Source organism: Lissotriton helveticus, chromosome 3_1 (genome assembly GCF_964261635.1).
Source record: "Lissotriton helveticus chromosome 3_1, aLisHel1.1, whole genome shotgun sequence".
NCBI lineage: Eukaryota > Metazoa > Chordata > Amphibia > Caudata > Salamandridae > Lissotriton > Lissotriton helveticus.
Window position 1 is genome coordinate 1371779713 of NC_136061.1, and position 25000 is coordinate 1371804712.

The 25000-nt window shown below is 43.0% G+C and overlaps 1 long non-coding RNA gene across 1 annotated transcript in view; it reads left to right on the forward strand.

Moving 5' to 3' along the window:
• The first annotated feature begins 11203 nt into the window (after nucleotides 1-11203).
• Nucleotides 11204-25000, forward strand: part of LOC144824979 (uncharacterized) — a 470078-nt gene continuing 456281 nt past the window's right edge. Inside the window, exon 1 of the long non-coding RNA XR_013609220.1 lies at nucleotides 11204-11241. This is a non-coding gene — a long non-coding RNA (uncharacterized LOC144824979). The remainder of the gene's footprint in view (nucleotides 11242-25000) is intronic.

Consider the following 25000-nt stretch of genomic DNA (forward strand, 5'->3'; position numbering starts at 1 on the left):
AAATGGTAATATGTCCAATCTTATTCCATTTACTCCCTTGGAATTGACTAATAGGTTTGAGGCATTCAGTGGTTTGGAAGAGTGCGATTGATGTTTAAAGAGCAAGGAAGATAATAGTGGTATTGAAAATGTCCTATGTACTCGGGGGTGTACTGTGGAAAAAGGATTAGGTTGCTTGAAGCCTGGCCCAAACATTACTGGTATTTGTGATGATATAAACAAAAAAAGGTCGAATGTTACTTTACCTATAGTGTCTCCAGAGACAAATGAGGGCCCTTTTCTGTCTGCTTTGAGCTTAGAAAGAAGAGACGCTGGAGGGGTTGTAAATGCACTGTGTACCTTGGGTTCTGACCATCGAATAGAAGGTGATAGTAGTCCTATGGAGGACACATGTTTTGTTGTTGTTACTGCCCCAGATAAAGTGAATAGGAGTTCATTGCCAGTTGCTCCTGCAATGCTCCATGATACGAATAAGGGAATTCCCCTGTTCTCACTGGTCTCATGGAACATTGCGGGGGTGCGTGCAAAACTGAACGATCCCGACTGGAACGCATACATAAATACTTTTGACATCTGTGTGTTGCAGGAAACGTGGGCTACAACACAACTGCACAGGGTTGGCTATAAAACCTACCAAATAGAGGCTGTTCCTTCCCCGAGAGGTCGTGCTTCTGGAGGCCTCCTAGTGTGGGTTAATGTTTCCATAAAGCTAACTATCAATATGATTAACACCGACTCTCCAGACATTCTCTGTCTGGAATTAAGAACAGCGGATAATAGGACATTTCATTTATTTAATGTTTACAACAGTCCCCAATCCTCCCACAAGGAATCCATATGCATAGGGAAGCTGGAATCGCAAGTGGATTTACTAAAATCAGAGTCTGGTGTTATTTTATGTGGAGACTTGAACTGCAACTTTGAACCTATCACAGGGATAGCCACACTGTTTAAGGAGGAGGACATTGCCTATGCAATACCTGCCCTGAGCGAGAGTTGTATGGTTGCTGGTACAGCATTGGCCCTACAGATTACACGCTTCCTGACCTCACACGGTCTGAGAGCGTGTAATGGACGTATGCCTTCAGATAGCCCAAAAGCCCCTACATTTAAGAGAGGTAATTATGGGAGTAAAATAGACTATATTATTGTCTCCTTTGACCTCTGGCCTTTTACAGTGGATTTAAAAGTCAAAGAAAGATACGAAAGTGATCACTACCCCTTAGAAATGAGTTTTCTACTAAGCTTGGTTATGGAGCCTGATAACAGGGAGGGAGATCAGAGTATAGCAACTTTAATCACTACCGATAATATTGTCCTTAGCAACAATCGCAGGGCGGTTAAATGGGCATTTGTGTTAGAAAAAGAGGACCTACTGACTAACATTTACAGTGCTTTTGCAGATACCCTGGACCAATATTGCCCCCTTAGCTGCTCCCCTAAAGAATTTATTGATCTGCACAAATCCCTTTTCAGCAAATTATTAGAAATACTTACTAAGAAACCAAAAAGAGGTGCAGGTAGGACCAGCGTAAAACCCTTAGGCAAACCTTGGTACAACAAGGAATGCCGCCTTGCCAAAACTGCACTGATTAATGCTGTTAAAGGGGAAAGCCCATCTATAGTTAGAGAGCAAAGAAAGGTTTATAACAAAATAATATTGAAAGCTAAATCTACATGGGATGAGGAAGTGTGGCACAATATGTTAATAGCCGCTAAAACAAAGGATCAGAAACAATTTTGGGAATTGGCAGCTAAAGAAAATAAATGAGAGAAAGGTTCCAGGGAGGTCTATTTAGATGAAGACACTTGGGTTAAGCACTTCTCGTCATTATATGCAGCCAAAACCTCGATTGAGGCAGCTAATGATGTACCGTCCCCTAAAACATCAGCTAACACTCAGCAGGTAGTGTTCACCTTACAAGAAACAGAGGCAGCAATCATTTCAATCAAGAAGGGGAAGGCGCCAGGGCTCGATAGAATCCCTGGTGACCTGTACCTCTATAGCATTGAAGTCTGGGCACCCTACCTAAATCATTTATTTAACATGATTACAGTCAGTGAGCACATTCCAGACACTTGGAATGGCGCAGAAATCATCACCATTTTTAAAAAAGGGGATCGTGGTGATCCAGCAAATTACCGCCCCATTAGTCTTTTAGATATTACGCAAAAAATATATGCTAGGCATATTCTTAATAGATTAAATTCATGGTTGGAAGAGGAGTCAATTTTATCTAAATATCAGGCGGGATTTCGAAGCAAAACTAGTACTATAGACCAAGTATTCAGGCTATGCTGCTTGTATTGGAAGTATGTTATCATGCGCAAAGGTCACTTGTATGTGACCTTTGTTGACTTACGAGCAGCATTTGATCTCATCCCACGAGACCTACTTTGGGAAACCCTGAATAGGCAAGGGCTGCCTGGCGACCTATTAAAACTAGTAATAGGATTGCACCGGGAGAATTACGCTAAGGTTAGATGGGACCCAAATGGGGAGCTCACACACCCAATTCCAATAAAAAGGGGAGTGCGGCAGGGCTGCGTCCTGGCGCCTACCCTATTCTCCCTCTATGTAAATGACATTGCAACCTATATGCAAGATTGCGATAATGATTCTCCTCGACTGGGAGGGGAACGCGTCGCGTCCCTCCTCTTCGCGGACGATACAATCCTAATATCGCAAACGCCTCATGGCTTACAGACCCTTTTAGACAGGTTCCAACAGTACTGTATCAATAAAGGACTTGAAATTAACATAAAAAAAACAAAATATATGGCTTTGAACCCGCACAAAACCTTTAAAAAGAATCTAATGTTGAATGGGCAAAGACTGGACTACGAGCACAGTTTTACCTACCTGGGGGTACTGATGGACTCCGCAATGGGCTGGGGCCCACAACTGGAAAAATCTAAATTGGTATTTAGACAAAATTGCTTCCCAATCATACAGAGATATAACAAAAGTGTAAATAAAGCAGTTACTCCTGCAATAGAGCTTTTTAGATATAAGGCACAATCTGCCTCCCTGTATGGGGCAGAAATCTGGGGTCCAATATGTAAAAAATCCTTTGAAGTATTGGAAAACAAATTCGTCAGGGGACTATTAAAAATTCCAACTAACACCCCCCTGATACCCCTATATCTAGATCTTGACATCAAACACACAGATCAGCATGCTATATTGAGACCATTGCTGATGTGGATCAGATTATGGACAACTGTAGAACTATCTGACTACAGAAATGGCCTGAAGGAAGTTTTAGAGCTGGATAGAGACAATAAGATCTTTTGGTTTAAGCACGTGAAAAACTGGCTTACCAAGCTCGGATTAGCACATTTTTGGAACGAGCCGGAAATGCTAAATCCAAACTCCAAGAAAATTGTTAAACTAAGCTTCTGGTCATATGTGAACTATAATTCTGTGTATTCGAGAACCCATGGCCCTCTTACTGATACATTTTTACTGGCAAAAAATGAGGTTCTATTCGAACAATTCCTAGATGAAATCCAGCCTCCATTGGCAAAAACCCTATATCTAAAACTCAGGTATGGAACATTGAGGTTAAAAGTAACTGAGAAAAGATGGGGGAAGTCTGTTAAAGAGTATTGTACTTTGTGCACCGATAACCAAAGGGAGGACATCTTCCACATATTGTTTTTTTGCCCTAGTTATGACAAAGCTAGGAAAAAATGGATAGTCCCCCTGTGCCGCAATCTTGGTACATCTTCCCATAGGGAAGCGGGCAGAATCCTAACTACGGACACCAGCCAAGTAATTGTGTTCGGTATTAGTAAATTCCTATTGTCCACCTACTTTGTTAGAAGGAAATTATCTCTTCCATTTTAATTTAGACTCCCCGGAATCATGAATAATGCCAATGTATAGCATTTTAATTTTGGTGTAAACTCAATTTAATGTTTTTTTAACTTTTCTACTCTTTTTAAATTATTTTAATATTTATTAATACTGTGCCAAACTGAGTTATATATTATGTGCTCTATTGATGAAATATTTGCCAATGTGTTAGATTGTTGAATTGTAGAAATAATGTAACACTAGGGTGCCCTTATGATGAAGATTTTATAGTTGTATGTCCTATAATGTATTGTATATTTTATTGTATCTTTTATGTTGCAACGCAACGAAATAAAGATTGAATTGAATTGAAGTAGTGAGGAAAGTGGGATGCTGGTGGTCGGCTTGTTTCGCCTTCATATCAAGCCTGGGTGGCTGTTACATGATGCTTGCAATTTGGTCATGACTATGCCTGACTTTTCCATTTCTCTCCTGTTCATTAGTGTGCCCTGCCAAGGTGGTAGGGGTACGGGGGCACTCTTCCGGGTGGCATGCCAAGGGGTGATTGCAGCAGCGGCGAGTGAAGAAGCCACTAGGCTTGAACGGGACGGAGTTCTTTTGACGGGGCGTGAGGGGCATGCGAATGCAGCAGCTTGGGCCGGCACAATGCCACCCGGTCAGAGGGTCCCAGAGTATGATCAAGAGCCTTGAGGGCTTCAGCAATCCAAGTCGTGCTCAGTGAAGGGCCGCTTGTGTCATTCACCACACCAAAAGGATCACCAGGGATCTGACGTGGCTGTTCGGCGGCTCAATGGGGGATTAGCCAAGTTGTGCTCAGTGAAGGGCCACTTGTGTCATTTCTCACACCGGATGATCAAAGGAGATCGGATGTTTACCAAGATAATGGGCATCTATCGGACTTTGGCACAGATATAGAGATCAGAGGCATAATGTCTTTTGTGCAGAACTTAATTGGTGGTGGGGAGGGTGACGGACCTTGGGGGCCGGGTCACCCTTGTGGCGGTAAAGAGACCGTAGAACGTTGACACGGACTTACAGAGTGAACGGGAGTCCTCCTTTTGCATACTCCTTAGGCCAGCACTGAGGGGAGAGATGGTAAGCTCTCCGAACTGAGAATGGGCCCACCGGCTGGGGAGTCAAGGGCGCCAGGTTACGAGCCTCCTGGGATCCTGGGCAGCTTGGTTGGCGAGGGGTGGGCCCCGGATATGGCGGACAAGGACCAGAGGGCAGGGGCCCATCACTCAAGGACGCAGGTGGGTTCCGCCTTGCGTGGGGTGCTCAGATGTGGAGGTGCAGGTCAGAGGGTCCCTTAGTGCTAGGGGGAAATAAGTAACTAGTATAACTCAGAAATTTGAATGTCAATATTTAAAAATGTTATTGATCTTCTCAATTTGTAATATGTGTTGTTTAGTCATGTTTATGAAATGTTGATAATTAAACATGGCAGTTTTACACCCACCCTTTCTCTGAAGTATGAATTTGATGGTGGGTCGTACCAACTGTCTTGGCGGGCGGGGAGCATGCTTGGAGGTCCGGGCTCTATGACTTTCTGCTTCCACCTTCAATGTTTAAATTGGAAAATGTTCCCTAACTGGGTGAAATTATTCTAAAGCAGACCTCTTGTGATATATGGTATCTCCCTTCAGCAGAAATTTGCTCCTGAAGAGAGACACCATCCATTTCTGATGGTGCACAGCCAAGTGAGCTGGGCATCCTATGCAGGGGGCATCCTGTACACATCTCTTTCACTGCCAGCTTCAATTACAGAATCAGTATTATGAAGCTGGTGATGGCATGAAACAGAGGCCACAAAGTAAGCTAGCTTAGGCTTAGTGGTGTGTGCACAGGAGGAGGGCACTGACAGGTGTCCATGAGATATACTGGGAGGTGGGCGGTCACAGGGAACTATTCTCAGCAAGATGAAGGGTGCTATGAAGAGCCCCTCCATGGGTCAGAGGACACATATGGCGCCCCTCCACAGATGAAGCCATCACTGCTTGGAGGTTTTGAATAGCCATGAGTGGAACTATACGAGCAGGCGAGATAAAGAGTGAAGTCTGTTTACTAATTTTAATGCCTCATAGCTCTGGTCCTTTTTCCTTGCTGGCTAAGTAACTGCCTCCCATTGGGAAAGGAGCCATATATGTATTAAGGGACAGATCAGGGCACAAGTCCTAAAAAAGAAGTGGGGGGACGCTGACGTCACAACAGGAAGTGATGTCTTGAAAGGTGGCTAACACCATCAGACTCATTGCCTCCCCTCGTTCACCCCTTAGATGCGATTGCATCAGAGAAGCCAGCTCGTGAGTAGCGTTCTGAATGAGCTCCGATCTCGCTTCAGAGAGGCCAAAGAGTGAATGTGTGGCTCTATTTGTTCCAGTTATCGAGCTCCCGGTAAAATAAGTGGGGGGACGCCGTCCACCCGCTTGGTACCCCGACTCGAGCCCTGGGTCAGATACATTATAAAGGAGAAGTGAGTCCCTGAAGACAAACCATTGAAAAGTGCCAAGCAATTTGTGTGACGTGAAATTAAGAAAGACTGAATAAGAAGTACTATATTGGACATAATATATTGGACATATTAAAATTGGTGGGGACTTTACAAGTGAAAATACTTTATTTGTCAAACAGTGATGACATTTGTAAATTGTAGGACAAGTGATGTTTCTTGGATGCTGGAGGCAGTACAGTTTTGAGGTACATGGGGGCATATAATCAAGGAACGGCGTTAAAATTATCGGCGCTTTAGCGGCAGGAAACTGCTGCTAAAACGGCAATAATGGGCTTGATAATATGCCCTCGAGAATTCCAATAGATGCCCATGTTCTGGTGTTAACATGGGCTTCTATTGGAATTCTCTACGGCATATTATCAAGCCCATTATCGCTGTTTTAGCGGCAGTTTCCTGTCACTAAAGCGGCGATAATTTTAACGCTGTTCCTTGATAATATGCCCCCAAGAAAGTCCAGACACCTTCTCTTAAAAACTTCCAGTATTAGAAGAGATTTTCTTCATTCCTTCAGGAATACGTTTTTTTCTGCAACCTTTTCTTTTTTATTGCCAGTGTTCAACCACATGAGGCTTGCTTTTTTGGCCCAAGCGTCTTTATCTGACAAAGCAACACTAATCTCAGATCGATTACCATTCAGATAAAATAACTAAAACTCTCTGTGACAAACAGTGGTTAATTGGTGCCCAGTTATGGTTTGTTACCTGCATTTAAATGTTTTTGGCTTTTCAATGGGTAAAATCTAAAACTGTAATGACCTTAAGTTAGGTTTACCATTTTTGCAGTTGTCAAGAAGTACATGTTTTGTTTCATCACTCATAAGAAATTGCGCCCAGTAATGGAAGTAAATTAGTAGGTGTACTAGTGTTATGTTAAATGTAAGCCCTGGTAGTTCCCTCTCAGTCAAGAGAGGTATTAAGAGCAGATTGCAGTTACCTGTTATTGCCAAGTAACATTTAGAACCTTTTTGAAAAGTTATGTGCAAAAATGCATAATTACTCTACATTCAATTCCTCTAAATCTCTCGTAGGATTATCAAATAGGTGGAATGGATTTTGAAACAACTGATTGGTTGAAAAGTTATATTTGACCTAAAAACCGAGATGTTTCTTGCTCCTATACTATCAAGGGTTGTGGTTTTCTATATGAAAGCAGACATAGCACGTCTTCTACATAGTAAGTTAACATTTGGTCAGAAAGCAGTTTACATCAAATATGTGTGCCTGCCACACAGTGCAGGGTTTTATACGGGGGTAACTTAGATAAACCCTCAGCCACCAACTGTAGGCCACGGTGGTTCAGGAGCCCTGCCAGGGGCCCCCAAAGTCATTTTCTTATAGTCTTTCCATGTCGGAAAGGCCAGAGCGTAAAGGTTGTTGGAAACTGACATCGTAATTCCAACGGCGGAAAGGTAGGGGGTTACGGTGTGGTTCTGACCATCAGGAATACTCCGCAAGTTGGTCGGAACTGATTTGGAACGATCAGCCGGTTCACGTTCCGACCGCTAACATCGTAATCAGGCGGTCCGAGTGTAAACCAACCGAGTTGGTCAGAAGGACTCCGACACAGTCGGGAAGATTCCGACTGAAGGGCGGAGGCTTTCCGCCCAACAGCATAATGAGCCCCTCAGTGTATACTGCATTTTCTGCTACTGTCCTTATTTATTTTTTGAGGTTGCCGGACTGTTTTTTTATAAACCATTTTGTCTGCATACACCATCACCATATTGTATGGGCTGGATTCGTCCATTCCAGATTCCGCATCTTCCTGTGCACTACGTCAAAATGGTCAACGACTTACTCACTACTGCTAAATCCACTTCTTCTAGCACTAAACCTAAAAGGGTGAACAATGATCCTCCGTTGCCTATTATGCTTTCACATTCTCTTTTTTTAGATAAGCCTTTCATGTGTGCGACTAATGAAAAGCTACAGCAATTGAGGACCGGTAGGTCGTTATGGAGCACTCGATGTTTGAGATGGAACAGCGTGTTAATATTCCTCAATATATGGTCACTAAGATTCCTTTGCTAGAACAAGAAATCCAGAAACATAAACTGCATACTGAGGATCTTGAAAACAGAAACAGACAGAATAATCTTTGATGCTAAGGATTACCAGAGAATCTTGAGGGTCTTGATCTTTTGACCTTATTGTAGAAATTCTTTACCGCTCTTCTTGGTCTTCAGAACATGCCGTCTCTTAATATTTAACGGGCGCATCAACTTGGTCATCCTCAACCCCATTCTACTGGCCTCGAGGTATCATAATGCTATTTTTGGAGTTCACAGACCTGTTGCATGTCTTTGAAGCTGCTAAAGAAAAATGTCACCTCGCATGGTCCTGGCACAACATTTTCATTTGTCAAGACCTTTCTAATGCTACAAACGCTAGAAGAAAAGATTTCCTTGCCCTTCGACTTCAAATGAGACAGTTAAATATTCGCTATGGCATTTTATATCCCTGTCTATGTAAAATTACTTACAAAGGCACTTCACAAACCTTTGACGATCCTGTTAAACCGAAATTGTTTATATAGAATATTTCAACTCATACTATGGATATTAATGTTCAAAGCTCTTAACCCCTTCCACGCTCATGACGAGCTGGGCTCGTCATGAGGTAGCCTCCTCGCACGCTCATGACGAGCCCAGCTCGTCATGGTACATGTGTTTTTGCATTTTCCAGCACACAGCGGGAAAATGCATAGCATTGATGTGGTTAAGCGTTTTGTTATGCACATGTTTTTCTTAGTTCTTTTCTGTGCGTTCCTTAGAATATGGCTATGTTTTATATATGTATTTTTTTGTTGCTCTGCTGTTTTTCTTGTTTTAGCTGCTGACACGTCTCATGCTCAATCTTCATTCTCTGTGCTTCAGATCTGGATTTTATCCTTGATCTGTCTCTTTCTCCTTTTGTACTTATCCTATTTCTTCTTTCTACTCTCTTATTCTTTTTCTTGTAACTGTGTGAGTGCTTATTTGTTTTTTTTGTTACCATGTTTGCATTGCTACTACGTTATGTTAATGTTACTAAATGGTGTCTTATTGTTTCCTTTTACATTTCTGCAGCTTGATGTCCTTGTTCCTTTTTCCCTATTCATAATCCTAAATATGTTTAACATTGTTTCGTGGAATGTTCAAAGTCTGGGACATCCAGTCAAAAGACAAAAGGTACTCTCTCATCTGTAAAAATGTAATTCACATGTTACTTTTTTAGAGGCAACTCATTGTAATGATGTTGAATTGCTTAAACTAAAACGACAATGGGTAGGCCAAGCTGTTTTTTCTCCAGCCATTAACCGTAAAAGTGGTGTTGCCATCCTTTTTCATAAATCACTAAATGTACAGATTGTATCTACTCAATGGGATGTATGACGTTACAACGCCTACCTTTACATCATAGGTTTTACAACACATACCATTACAACGCATAATGCTTTTGGGCGCTGGATAGTGAATAGTTTAATTTACTATTCCAACTCCAGTCCCCGTGGATAGTAGGGAAGGTTATTGGATAGTAAATTAACCTATTCCCTATCCTAGAGCGCCCCCCAGAGCAATGCGCTGTAATAGTTTGCGTTGTAAAAGTTGTGTTGTAATGGTAGTTCGTTGTAAAAGTTTCGTTGTAAAGGTTGTATAACACTCAATGTTACACTGATGGATGATGTGTACTGGCTAATGTTATAATTCACAATAAACAGATGTATTTATTGTGGGAAGCAGCCATTACAACAAATTCACTACAACGCATGTCATTAGAACGCATGCCATCACAATGCAAGTACTATCAGATCGCATTGGCATTACAACGCATGGCATTACAACGCATATGCCTTTACCCAGCATGCCCTTATAATGAACTTCATTGTAAAGGCATGAATGGTAAAGACATATGTGCTTTACATGTAAGTATAAGGTTTAGGGTGGGTTTGGGTTTTGGGGTGTAGGGGTAATTTTAGGGTTCATGGTGGGCATAGGTTTTGGGGTGCCAAGGGTAATTGTAGGGTTCTGGGTGGGTATGGGTTTTGGGGTGTAGGGGTAATTTTGGCGTTCAGGGTGGGTTTGGGTTTTGGGGTGAACAGAGTTATTTTAGAGTTCAGGGTGGGTATGGGCACTGGGGTGTTAAGAGTATTGTAGGGTTCAGGGTGGGTATGGGTTTTGGTGTGCCAAGTGTAATTTTAGGGTTCAGGGTAGGTATGGTGTTTGGTGTGCAAACTGTGATTTTAGGGTTCAGGGTGGGTTTGGGTTTTGGGGTGTCCAGGGTAATTTTAGAGTTCAAGGTGGGTTTGGGTTTTGGGGTTCCCAAGGTAATTTTAGGGTTCAGGGTGGGTATGGGTTTAGGGGTGCTATGGGTATATTAAGGGTCCAGGGTGAGTATGAGGTTTGGGATGGGAAGGGTTATTTGAAGATTTGGGTCGTATGGGTATTGGGGTGGCAAGGGTAATTTTAGGATTTTAGGGATGTATGGTTATTGGGGTCCTAAAAGTAAGTTTTGAATTTTAGGGGGTATATACACACACACATATATATATACTTATATACATAGATAGATACATATAAATATATACATATGTATATATACACACACACACACACACACACCCACACACACACACACATATATATATATATATATATCTATATATATATTTGGAACCACAACCTTCTCACTTCAAGAAGATTTACGAACAACACCAGGGATTCTTTGCAGCAAAGTTTTATTCAGCCACACAGCAACGCGTTTCAGCTTTACGCCTTGTTCACGCTAGGTGACAGGCGTTTTTTGCACATTTTTTATACAGCTTTTTCCTTTTCTCAGCAGTGTAAACATCAACAACAGACAATGTGAGCCAAGTGATTACATGAAAAAGTGACGGCCATCTTATCATGGTTAAATCCAAATGCAAGGTAAATTTATTTATTTATTTATTTATTTATTTATTTATTTATTTATTTATCACATTTGCAAAGCGCTCTGTTACCCGGAGGTGTCCTGGCGCTGGCGTGATTGGACCAGTGTGTGTGGGTGTCAGAGAGCTTAATGGTTAAAGAACCAGGTCTTAAGCTCTCTCCTAAAAGCCATAAGGTCTGAGGATTGTCTGAGGTTGAGTGGCAGTTTGTTCCATGCCTCTGCTGCACCGAGGGAAAAACTCCTGCCGCCCCAGCGTGCTTTCTTAACTCTGGGGACTGTTACCAGCGCCAGCTCCCGAGATCTCAGGGTTCTTGCTGGTTTATGCCAGTGGAAGAGCAGTTTCATGCATCTAGGACCCGTATCATGCAGGGCTTTGAAGACCATGCAGAGAGCTTTAAAAACAATTCTCTTGCGAATTGGTAACCAGTGAAGGTTTACCAAGTCCTGAGCTACCGAGGCAAATTTAGGAGTGTCGGTGATCAGACGGGCGGCTGCATTTTGCAGTAGCTGGAGTTTGTTAAGTACCCCCTGCTGGGCGTTTAACATCAGGCTGTTACAATAGTCCAAACGTGAGAGGACTAGGCCCGTTACAATCGTTTTCCGATGCTCCCTCTCCAAATAAGGCAGGACTTTCCTTATTGTTTTGAGGATGTAGTGAGTAGAGGAGGACAGTGCATTAATCTGTGGTATGAAGGACAAGGAATCGTCCACCAGTATACCCAGATTTTTTACTTTTTCCACCGGGGAGGGGAGGGGTCCCAACTCATCTGGCCACCATCTAGGGGACCAGAAATTGTCCCTAGAACCAAAGAGCAACACTTCTGTCTTTGTGGAATTCAATTTAAGACAGTTTTGGGCCATCCAGCAGCCCACCTCATGCATACATCCTCTAAACCTGTCTGCTGTACTATCAGTGTTGCCCGGTAGTAGTGACACCACTATTTGTGTGTCGTCTGCGTATGCTGTGAGGTGAAAACCGAACGATCGAATCACCGGGGCTAGTGTCGCAACATAAACATTAAAAAGGGTGGGACTGAGCGAGGACCCCTGGGGAACTCCACAAGGGAGCACAAATTAATGTGATTCCAATTCTCCCAGGGCCACTGATTGAGTTCTGTTGGAAAGGAAGGCTTGTAAGATCTTTAATGCCTTTCCCTGAGTACCACTGGACCTCAACCGGTCCACCAACAGCTTGTGGTGGACCGTGTCGAAGGCTCTGGAAAGGCCTAACAGTATCAGGGCGGCTCTGCCTCCTGCGTCCATCACCTTTCTGATGTCTTCCACTGATTTGATTAGGGCGGATTCCGTGCTGAGTTCTGCACGAAAACCGTGTTGAGAAGGGTCTAGAAGTTCTCCTGTCTTTAAAAAGGCACTTAATTGTGCATTTAAGTGGCCTTCCATAATTTTGGCGGGAAGAGGTAATCGTGCTATCGGACGATAGTTATTCATCTCGGTGATGTCTAGATTGTTTTTTTTTTAGAAGGGGCAGGATGGAGGCTCGTTTCCATCCATCTTGCAGGGTATTCCCCTTTATCCAACATCTGGTTGAGGAGGGGGGTGAGATTGGTTGCAATGATGGCGGGGGCTAGTTTAGCTATTGCCGCAGGGCATGGGTCGTGTGGGAAGCCTGATTTTATCTTCAATAGACGGCTCACCACTTCCTTTTCACTGATAGGCTGGAAGTGTGGGAGTCTTTCCTGAGTGCTGTCTGGTTCTGGACCATCCCTGGAAGGAGGGGTCCTTATCAAGCTGTCTAGGGAAAAGAAGATATTTTCTACTTTTTCCCAAAAGAAGGTGGCGAGGTTCTCGCAGAGAGAAAGACTGAGGGGAATTTCAATGGTTTTAGGGTTTGCCAAGGATGAGACAGTTTGGAATAATTCCTTTGAGGAGTTACTGGCTTCTTTGATCTGTTTAGTGAGAAAGGCCCTTTTTGCCTGTAGGATTCTTTCTTTGTAGGCTCTTTGTTCCTTATTGAGGATTTTTTTATCTGTCTCACTGTAGTTTAATCAGGGGGCGGCCAGAATTGCCCGTGTGGAATGAGTAGTTTTAGGGGGGGCCAGGAGTAGGCAGGCACGTTCTAGCCAGGTTGTATAGGCCGCAGCTGCTTTTTCCACATTGTCAACAAGGGGTTCCAGGGAGTTAGTAAAAACTTCATCCAGCGTTTCACTATTAATGGTGTTCCATTTTCTGATCTTTCTGGGGGCGTTTCTAGAGCTAGGTGGTTTCATGGGTGTAGTTAAAGAGACCTTAAAGTAAACTGCTGAGTGATCAGACCAAGGGACTGGCAGGATTGATGAAACATTCAGGTTGGGATGGTTAGAAAAAATCCTGTCTAGTGTGTGTCCTGCCTTGTGTGTTGGACCACACACCTGTTGTATCAGATCCACCCCCTGCAATAGGTCGATCAGATTACGGGTGTCTGTGTCTGAATCACATTCTAGATGAAAATTAAAATCACCCATCAGCGTGAAAGCTTGGGCAGAGACTGCTGCTTCGAGTATTTTGCTCAGTGCAAGCACAAATGGGGCTTTAGAGCCTGGGGGTCTGTATACCAGACAGCCATTGAGGGATTGATGATCGGACAGGGTGAGGTTAAATAGCAGTGACTCCTCGAGGCCTATGGGTCCAGATTGAAAAGACCCTCTAATAGCTTTATGATAAATAATGGCTAGGCCACCTCCTTTCCTCCTGTCTCGATTTTGCATGTAGCATACATGGTCCGGCGGGGTGGCCTTAACTATGTCCGGACCTGAGGCCGCGTCAGTCCAGGACTCAGTGATGAAAGCTATTTTAACATTCGAGTCCACAATCACCTCTGCTATCTCAGTGCTGTGTCTGACTAATGACCTCGCATTGAGAAGAAGGCACTTTACCGCGGGATGATCCTTCCTCATAGGATCTTTCTTGTGGTTCCTTTGGGGGGCAATGGGTTGCCAGAGCAGTTTGGGCAGGGGCTGTAGGCAGTTGGCACATAGGGGGGGGTTGAGTCGAACATTGGCCCCCGGTTCCCTGACTGTACATCCCATAGCCGAGATGTTATTTTTTAAGGCCCAGAGCGCCTCTCTGTCATAGGTATATCTGGGAGTGTGATCCGTATCAAAACGAACAGGGAGTGTGGCACTGGGCGCGGGTCCGGCGCGGACGGGCGCAGACGGGCTCGCCTTCGGCGCGCCAACCGGCGCGCATGCTGCGCACGTCCGCTGCGCTTCCCAGTAAGGGGAGCCATTTTATGGAGGAAAGGGCGGGAGGGGCGGAGCACTAGACTGCTCGGCCCGGCTCCTCACCCAATATGGCGGTACCCACGGGGGGAGCTGTCTCCGGTGAGTGCAAATGAACTTTAAAGTGCAATTGGCATCAAATAGCAGCAAGTCTTTAAAATCAGCAAACAGTTTTTAAAATTACGAGCAAAATATTAAAATTACTAGGACGAACAAAATGTGGTAAAACAGGGCAGCAGTCGCGAAGTTACCATCCACAGTCCCGGCTTCCGCCTCAGGACTCTCAAGCAAACACTCACACTAGTAATCAGTATTGAGTGTTTGGAACTGGGGTTTTTATGGAGGAAAGGGTGGGAGGGGCGGAGCACTAGACTGCTCGGCCGGCTCCTCACCCAATATGGCGGTACCCACGAGGGGAGCTGTCTCCGGTGAGTGCAAATGAACTTTAAAGTGCAATTGGCATCAAATAGCAGCAAGTCTTTAAAATCAGCAAACAGTTTTTAAAATTACGAGCAAAGTATTAAAATTACTAGGACGAACAAAATGTGGTAAAACAGGGCAGCAGTCGCGAAGTTACCATCCACAGTCCCGGCTTCCGCCTCAGGACTCTCATGCAAACACTCACACTAGCAATCAGTATTGAGTGTTTGGAACTGGGGTTTTTATGGAGGAAAGGGCGGGAGGGGCGGAGCACTAGACTGCTCGGCCGGCTCCTTACCCAATATGGCGGTACCCACGAGGGGAGCTGTCTCCGGTGAATGAAAATGAACTTTAAAGTGCAATTGGCATCAAATAGCAGCAAGTCTTTAAAATCAGCGAACAGTTTTTAAAATTACGAGCAAAGTATTAAAATTACTAGGACGAGCAAAATGTGGTAAAACAGGGCAGCAGTCGCGAAGTTACCATCCACAGTCCCGGCTTCCGCCTCAGGACTCTCACGCAAACACTCACACTAGCAATCAGTATTGAGTGTTTGGAACTGGGGGTTTTATGGAGGAAAGGGCGGGAGGGGCGGAGCACTAGACTGCTCGGCCGGCTCCTCACCCAATATGGCGGTACCCACGAGGGGAGCTGTCTCCGGTGAGTGCAAATGAACTTTAAAGAGCAATTGGCATCAAATAGCAGCAAGTCTTTAAAATCAGTTTTTAAAATTACGAGCAAAGTATTAAAATTAAAATTTCATATGCAAGCTGCACTGTTTGTATTAGAAACATACTTACATAATAAAGTTAATAATGAATAAAGAAAAAGAAGCCTAATAAACAAATATTTCCTAACAGGATCATACTGTGCCAGACAGTTCTGTTGACATTCAATTATCAAACCATAATCATCAGTCTGCATATTCTATTAGTCCATTCGCCCCAGTGGGCTTTAGTTAATATTTGAATGCTCATAATCAGGCTTCCATGAAGATTCTTAGTTCTTTGCTTGCATAAATGATACAATTACGCCCAAGTGGGCCTAAATCAATGATTCTTATAGCCCCACGTGACAAAAGTGCACAAAAAACCTAAAAATCAAAGAGATTAAAAACAATTAAAACATATCAGTTACAGATTTTTTACAGAAAATAGATAAGTCATAGCAACCTTTTAGTTATGCAGATGTACAGATAATTCTTCATGTAAATTCAGCCCCATTGGGGACTTGGTATCCAAATCTATTATGTACCTAGACTCTAATTTACGAAGAGTTATTAATCTATTTTCTCCACGAACATTCGCCTCTACAGAGTCAATTACAACCATTCTTAAAAACCTTTCATTTTGCATATGGTTGTCAAAAAAGTGTCGGACCACAGGGTATTGTTTGTTGTTATGACGAATAGCTGTAACGTGCTCTAATACCCGTTTCTTAGCACGGTGAATGATACTTCCTATGTATGCCTTATTGCAAGGACATACTAGGGCATAAACACAATACTTTGTGTTGCATGTTAACGCCTTCTTAATCAGCCACTCTCTTTTACTACTACTGATGTTCAGACTAGCACAATCAAAACTAGTGCTGCAGGCCTTACAGTTCCTGCAGCATTTGAACCCAGGTCTACCAATAGATCGTGACTTGATGGGTCTGTGACCATTTTAGGACTTAATTCGACTCTCAATGATCTGTTCTTAGAAAATGTTACTTGGGGCCTACTACTCAGATGTTTTTTGAGATGATGGTCCATCAGTAATATATGCCAATGTTTTCTTAAAGTCGTCCTCAGCCATGGGAAACGTTGCTAAAAAGAAAATATAAATAATAATGTCATCCGCAGCTTTGGAGGCAAAACGAAAGAGCACAGCGAATAGATTATTCTTTGCACCGGCAAATGAGAATGGTGTGATTAATAGCACATCAAGTGGAATCACAGATGAATTAAAAATACAATCATTGTTCCATCAACTAGAAAAATTGCAAAAAAAAGAGCTGGGCAAATGGTGGGAAGCTGAATCATTACAACGGTACATTGATGTTGCCAGAGTACCGAGAGGTTTACGAATACGGACCACCCTGATTAATTTATATATATATATATATATATATATATATATATATATATATATATATATATATATATATATATATATATATATATATATATATATATATATGTAAAAGCTCAAGGTGCCCCTAGAGCAGAGACTCACTCCAGCGCTGACCACCATGGTAAAAGCGCTTCCTCTGGGCAGATGGTCGATGCAACCTGACGCGTTTCGAAGCCAAGTGCTTCTTTTGCAAAGGTAATCTTCATACGACGACACCCAACTTCTCTTCACTTGGGACAAGAACAACCTTAGTACAGAAGGAGTCCAGCAGTGTCTGGCTTCAGTGTTTGCCTGGCTGGCTCGGGTCTGTCTTAAGTGTAATGAGGATAAGACAGAGATCCTTTTGTACGGGCACTTTCCAGCAACCTTTAAGGAATCTATCTGGCCCAAGTAATTACCCTGCCCCTCGGAGAATAGTGGGGTTGCAAAGAACTTAGGGGTCTGGTTTGGAGCCGACCTTTGTTTTCGAGATCAAATTTCTCGACTGGCTGGAACATGCTACGGGACCCTTACCACTCTCCGGAAGTTCTTTCCTCTCCAAAGAATCAGTGGCTAGGGCACTTATCCTGTCGCGGCTGGATTACGCCAACGCTCTATATGTTGGCGCACCTGACTTTTTGCTTCATAAATTACAGGTGGTCCAGAACGCGACAGTGCGTCTCCTGTTTAACATTCCCAGGAGCCTCAGTGTCCGTAAGCAACTCGCAGAGCTACACTGGCTCCCGGTGGCCCTTAGAGTTCGCTTTAAGATCCTGACACTGGCCTTTAAAGGCCTTCATGGCCCCAGTCCATCCTACTTAAGAGACAGATTTGAGTTCTATTGCCCTGCCCGCCAATTAAGATCGGCCACTCTGCGACATTTAGTTACCCCCAGATTTAAGCGAGCTCGCCTAGGGGGTAAATCCCTGGTGGTGAGGGCTGCCCAGCTGTGGAATTATCTTCCCGACCCCCTAAGATACACAACCAATCTGACATACTTCAAAAAAAATCTGAAAACTTACCTTTTCAGATAAACCTGGTAGACCATCTGCTTCTATTCTCAGCTGTAATTCAGAATCCTTCCCCGCGCCAGGACAGTCTCGACTAGCAGTGCGCGTTACAAATATCCTTATAACATAACATAACATATAACATACGCTGCTTGCGACACATCCTTTTCAAACCGATGACCCGCCCTCTGATGGGCAATGGTTTCTGGGTCATGTAGTGTGCTTTAAGATGAGGCACACTACATGACCTAGAAACCATTGCCCATCAGAGGGCGTGTCATCTGGGCACCTTGAGCTTTTATATATATATATATATACATATATATATATATATATATATATATATATGTATATATATATATATATATATCATCACGTGCACAGGAAACCCATTTGAAGAACTGCCACAAGAAGTTGAATTAATCACACAGTTTTTAATGTTGGCTTGCTGGCAGCTTAAACAACCGAAGATTACTTCTACACACAATCCTTCGCCAGACGCGTTTCCAGAGCCTCCTGCTCTCTTCATCAGTGGCGCATTGGAATGACAAACAGCGTCCGTGCTGATGCACAGTCTATTATAATCACCTGCCTCAGGAAGTGGGGCGTGGCCCACTCCACGGCTTCTGGATAATGTAGTCACTTTCAGTGTCCCCAGTGGGCGCGCTGTTTATCGAATAAACCCAAAATCAATTCCCAAGTGGGCTGAAGTTACCCAACAGTGAGTAAGCTGCCGTGCTTTATAGCCTCCATTGTGCACGAGCTAGTGTCTCCCTGCAAGGCACCAGCTCGAAACTTCTTCCTTACTTGAGAAAGACTCCGTCCGGAGCCTGCTCAGGACCCACAACAGTAGTGGTGAGCAGTCTTCGCGACCGGGAAACAGCCGCTGTAATGTGATGATGTTACAGCTTACGAAGCACGAAGGATTGTGTGTAGAAGTAATCTTCGGTTGTTTAAGCTGCCAGCAAGCCAACATTAAAAACTGTGTGATTAATTCAACTTCTTGTGGCAGTTCTTCAAATGGGTTTCCTGTGCACGTGATGATGTTACAGCGGCTGTTTCCCGGTCGCGAAGACTGCTCACCACTACTGTTGTGGGTCCTGAGCAGGCTCCGGACGGAGTCTTTCTCAAGTAAGGAAGAAGTTTCGAGCTGGTGCCTTGCAGGGAGACACTAGCTCGTGCACAATGGAGGCTATAAAGCACGGCAGCTTACTCACTGTTGGGTAACTTCAGCCCACTTGGGAATTGATTTTGGGTTTATTCGATAAACAGCGCGCCCACTGGGGACACTGAAAGTGACTACATTATCCAGAAGCCGTGGAGTGGGCCACGCCCCACTTCCTGAGGCAGGTGATTATAATAGACTGTGCATCAGCACGGACGCTGTTTGTCATTCCAATGCGCCACTGATGAAGAGAGCAGGAGGCTCTGGAAACGCGTCTGGCGAAGGATTGTGTGTAGAAGTAATCTTCGGTTGTTTAAGCTGCCAGCAAGCCAACATTAAAAACTGTGTGATTAATTCAACTTCTTGTGGCAGTTCTTCAAATGGGTTTCCTGTGCACGTGATGATATATATATATATATATATAATATATATTCACTGAAAAAACCATAGGTTTCACACCAGTTATAGTTAGAAATTAGCATTTAAAAAACCTATTAAATTCACTGTAAAAAACCATAGGTTTCAAACCTGTTATAGTTAGCTGGAAGTTTTACTCGCATAAAACCATTGAAATTCCCACGTTATAGTTAGTTGGACTCACTATAACTTGCGCGTGCAATGCACTGCTGATGACATGGTCAGTGACATCACTCATGACATCACTGATGACACCATCCAGTGAATGTGTGTATTTTTAAAAAATAAATATGTGTTATATATGTATATGTAAAAGTTGATGGAAGAATAAATGTTTAAATAAGGGTTTACATGGATGTTTTTTTTTTTAATTGATTGGTTCACTGGCTTATTAAGTGTATCTTAGTGTATACATATATTAGTGAGTAATGTTTAAATATTTAAATATATGGATTAGTGTTTCACTTTGTGTATAAGTAGCTGCATGGGTTGGTGAGTAGCTAGATGTGTATGTATATGGGTTATTAGATGTTTTTTTTTAATATCGATATGAGTGTCTATATGTTTGGTGGGGGTATTACTTAGAACATAGATGCATGAGTGACTGACTCTCTGTTTGTATATGTTTTGAGGACAGCATATGTGCAGGACTGTATGGGTGGATGACTGTGTATATGTGTGTGTTACTGACTGAATGGCTGTCTCACTATTGTCTTTATCAGTAACTACATATGTTTTAATGTAGTATATGTGAATATTGATGTATATAAGTGACTATATGTGAGAGTAAGGGATTGTAAGAGTGCCTGTTTAAATAAGTATGTGTTTCTATAAGTGATTGTTTAAGAGAGTAATTATGTGTAAGGTTCCTTAGAAGTAAAGTGGTAGTGTGTGTATAGCAGTATATGCAAATAAATGGATGTTCAATAGTTTATTTGCATGTGTGAGTATGTGTGAGAGTATCTTTTGGATGACTGTCGGTGTGTAACAGGATGTATAGGTGTATCACTACATATGATGAGTGAGTATACGTATGAATGATTATATAGAACTGTTGGTGAATGAGTTGATGTGTATATAGATGGTGGAATTATTGAATTGGTTGTTGTAACTGGTATGGGTATCTCCATTTTTTTAAAATTTTAATTTCTATTTTTGAATATGTGTTTCAAGGGTTACATTACAGTGAAAGGAGGTCTGTCACTCTGTCACAAGGATGGTGTCATCAGTGATGTCATGAGTGATGTCACTGACCATGTCATGAGTGATGTAATATGTGATGTCATCAGCAGTGCATTGCACGCGCAAGTTATAGTGAGTCCAACTAACTATAACGTGGGAATTTCAATGGTTTTATGCGAGTAAAACTTCCAGCTAACTATAACAGGTTTGAAACCTTTGGTTTTTTCAGTAAATTTAATAGGTTTTTTAAATGCTAATTCCTAACTATAACTGGTGTGAAACCTATGTTTTTTTCAGTGAATTTCAATTTTTTTTAATAGCAAATCTCTAGAGGTATAAAAAGTAAAAAATTTTATAACGAATTTTATATTGTATAATTATGTCATTTTTTTTTTGCCCCGGAGCGCTCCCGGGGCGCGTACCTGTGAAGGCACGGGTAAGCGCAATGTTACGGCGCGCCCCGGGGCGTGTACCGGGGAGCGTCCCGTTAGCGCTATTCTCGCAAACGAAAACAACATCGTGACGTTTCGCGTAACCGTCCTGACGCTCTTACGCTACGCGCCCCGACTACGGGCGCACCCCGGGTCGCGTAGCGTAAGCACGTCGGGTCATGTGATCTGAAAATAACACTTTTCATTGGTGCAGATCAGTTTTGGTTTCCAAATGATGAAAGTCCGGGTCATGTGACCTGAAAATAACACTTTTAATTGGTCCAGGACAGTTTTGTTTTTCCAAATGATGAAAGCCCCCACCTTTTTTCCTTATTCTGACTTTGTCCTTTGACTGAGGAAGACCTGTTTGGAGATCTGTCTCTAATCTTTTCTACTTTAAAATGGCTACAGTAGCAGCAGCAGCTGGAGCATCTGCACCACCACCACACCCACCACCACCAAGAGGACCACCACAACATCACTTTGGTGGTCAGGAAGAAGAAAAGGAGGAGGAGGATTAGGAGGGGAGAAGGACATTCCTCCAAGAAGACAATACCCCATATAGGACAAAGGAGGACATAGTATGGGAGTTTTTTTCTATTCCAGAGGGCAAAAAGAAAGTCAATGCACCAAAGTTGACTTGCCTAATCTGTGGCATGGAACTTTCAAGGGGGAACCCTAATAGGAAATATTCATTTGGTAATTACACCATGATTAGGCATATGCAGCGCCAGCATCCCAGGAACTATGCTGCTGCAGAGATGAGAGAAATGGCCAGTAACCTTTCCCAATCTTCAGCCAGCACCTCCAAAAGAAAGCAACCCACTCCATCGGGACCAGACACAAGGGAGACGATGCCAATCATCCAACCACGGTTTGGTGAATTTAGGGTGACTTGTATTTTTTGTGGTAAGACCATCAGCTATGGTGAGCAGAGCGTAAAGCTCATCGTTCTTGCTGGTGACAACCACAATTGCCCCAAAAAACCCTAATTTTTTCCTGAATTTTTTTTGCTCCAGTTGAGCCGTTTACAATTCCCTGTTTTTTGTTTCCCCCCATAAAAAATACAATTTTTTTTTAAAAGTGTTCAGAAAAGCCAAAAAAAGTAAAAAATGTTCAAAAAAACAATAAAAAAAATATAAAACAACAAAAAGAATAAAAAAACTGTTCTTTTTAGAACTACCTTTAATTTATAAAAATAAACCAATATTTTTAAAGAATCTCTGTCATTCTTTTTTCAGCATGAGGGAAGAACACAGAGAGAGTAATGTTAAGAGGAAAAGAGCTAGAGAGAGCAACACAGAGGGATTGTTTATTACATAGTAAAAAACAGAGAAGGTATAATAGGATGTTTTTGAGAAAAGGAAAATGAATAAGGGAGCGAAATTAGGGAAGAGAGACGTAGAAGAGTAAAGTAGAGGTACTGGGAGAATGTGAGTGGGTGTTGAAAGAAAAAGGAAGGACAGTAAAGAATGGGGAAAGAAGGGTAGTGACGGAACCGGGATAAATGAACAACAGTGAGGGAGGGCGAGAAAAGAGCAGTGAGTGTAAGTAAAGAGGGGTGAAAGAGGGTGAAAAAACTGAATTAGGGTAAGACATGGGGAGTGACAGACAGAAAAGAGAGAGAGAGTAAAGGAAACAGTCACTGAAAGGGTGTGAGTGAAATAGGAAAGAAAGGTAAGTAAGGCAGTGTGGGTGACTAATAGGGAGTCAGTGGGTGTAGGTGGGGGTGTGGGTGTGTAACGTGTGTGTGTCTGGGTGTGAGTGTGTGGGGTGTTTGGGTATGGGTGGAGGTGTGGGTGTGTAAGATATGTGTGGGGGGGTGTGAGTGTAGGGGGTATGTGTGTGGAGTGTGTGTGTGTGTGGGATGTGTGGGTGTGTGTGTGTGAAGAGTGTGTGTGTGGCTGTGTGTGTGTGTGTGTGAGGTGTGTGTGTGGTGTGTATGTCAGAGTTGTGTGTGTGTGTTGGGGGGAAGGTGTGTGTGTGTAGGAGTGAAGTAAATGATTAAGGTAAAGAGAATGAGTGAGGGAGCAAAGGAAGGGAACAGAGGGTAAGGGAAGTAAAGAATGGGGACTGAAAGAAGTTGAATGTGGGAGGGGAAATAGGGAAAGGGTATTAAACATGGAGAATATGAATAAGTGAGGAAAGCCGAGTAAAGAAACAGGAGTGAGGTAGGTTGAGAAAATAGTAGTGAGGTTAAAGCAAAGGGTGATGACAAACTACATTTTTTTAGTCACACTTACCATATAATAAATGTAACTTTAATTACATTATTTTACTACATTTTGTATCTGTAAAGAGAGAAGAAAAAATAAGTTATAATTAGTAAAATATGTATTTAAAATTAAAGATACAAATGAAGAGGTTAAAAATCATAACAGTGTATTTAGAAATAAAGTAAGGTAGAAGGACAAAAAGAGGGAAAAATAAATAGAAGGAGACCAAATTACTAAGAGTAAGGCATATAGATTCACTGACAGAAAGGAAAAGAAGAAGAGAAAAATGAACTGAAGGTAAGAAAGATACTGAAAGAATATGAGTTAGCAAAACTAAATCAGGAAACAGGAGTAAGTAAAAAGATAATGACTAAGAGGGTAAGGAGTCTAATAAAGGATGCATTTAGAAGAATGAGGAATGGAAGATAACTGAGAGTAAGTGAAGGAGAGTCATAGAGTGAAGGGATGAAGGGAGAGAGGATAATATAGAAGGATTGAGGGAAAAGGAGTGAGGAAGTTAGTAGACAGAGAGACTAAGGGAAAGACTGAGTGAAGTGGAGTACAATGAGTGAGGAAAGAAAAATGAGTAAGGGAGCAAAAGAAGGAAAGAGAGGAGAAGAGGACTAAAGCAGTGGTACTGAGAGAAAGTGATTCGGTGATGAAAGTAAAGAGAAGGACACTGAAAGATAGGAAATGAGGGGTAGTAATGGAACCGGACTAAAATAAATAGGTTGAAGAACGATGAGAGAGGAGCAGTGAAGTTGTTGTAAGAGAAATGATAGAAGGTAGATAAACACAAGTGAACATAACACAAGGAGAGTGAGGGACTGAGGACATAGAGGTAGTGAATGGAAAATAGAGAGAAGAGGTCAAAAGAAAGGAGGAAACAAAGATAAGCGAGGGAGAGTGGATGATTTATAGTGATAGAGTGCGACAATACTGGTGAGTGAGTAAAGAGGAATTACTAAAAGACCAACCTGTGGGGGGGAGGCATGGGGGGGATGTGTGGGGTGTGTCTGTGAGGTGTGTGTGTGTGTGTGTGTGAGTGTGGGGGGGAGGTGTGTGTGTGGGATGTGTGGGGTGTGTCTTTGAGGTGTGTGTGTGTGTGGGGGGAAGGTGTGTGTGTGGGATGTGTGGGGTGTGTCTGTGAGGTGTGTGTGTGTGTGGGGGGGTGAGGTGTGTGTGTGAGTGTGGGTGTGTGGGGTGTGTGGGTGTGGGTGTGGGTTGGGATGTGTAAGGTGTCGGTGTGGGTGTGTGGGGTGTTTGGGTATGGGTGGAGGTGTGGGTGTGTGAGGTGTGTGTGGGTGTGGGGGTGTGGGGTTATGTGCGTGGGGTGTGTGTGTGTGTGAGATGTGTGGGTGTGTGTGTGTGAAAAGTGTGTGTGTGGGTGCGTGTGGGTGTGTGTGTGGGGTGTGTGCGTGTGGGTGTGTGTGGGACGTACTTGTAGGTACCTAAATGAGCCACAGAACCCAAAAGCTCTTTTCAGAGCTACCCTACCTCTGATAACTCAAAATGATTATTTTACACACATTTTTTTCACCATTTTTCACCAAAGTACGCTCCCCGGTACGCTCCCCGGTGCGCGTACCGGGCGTTCCCC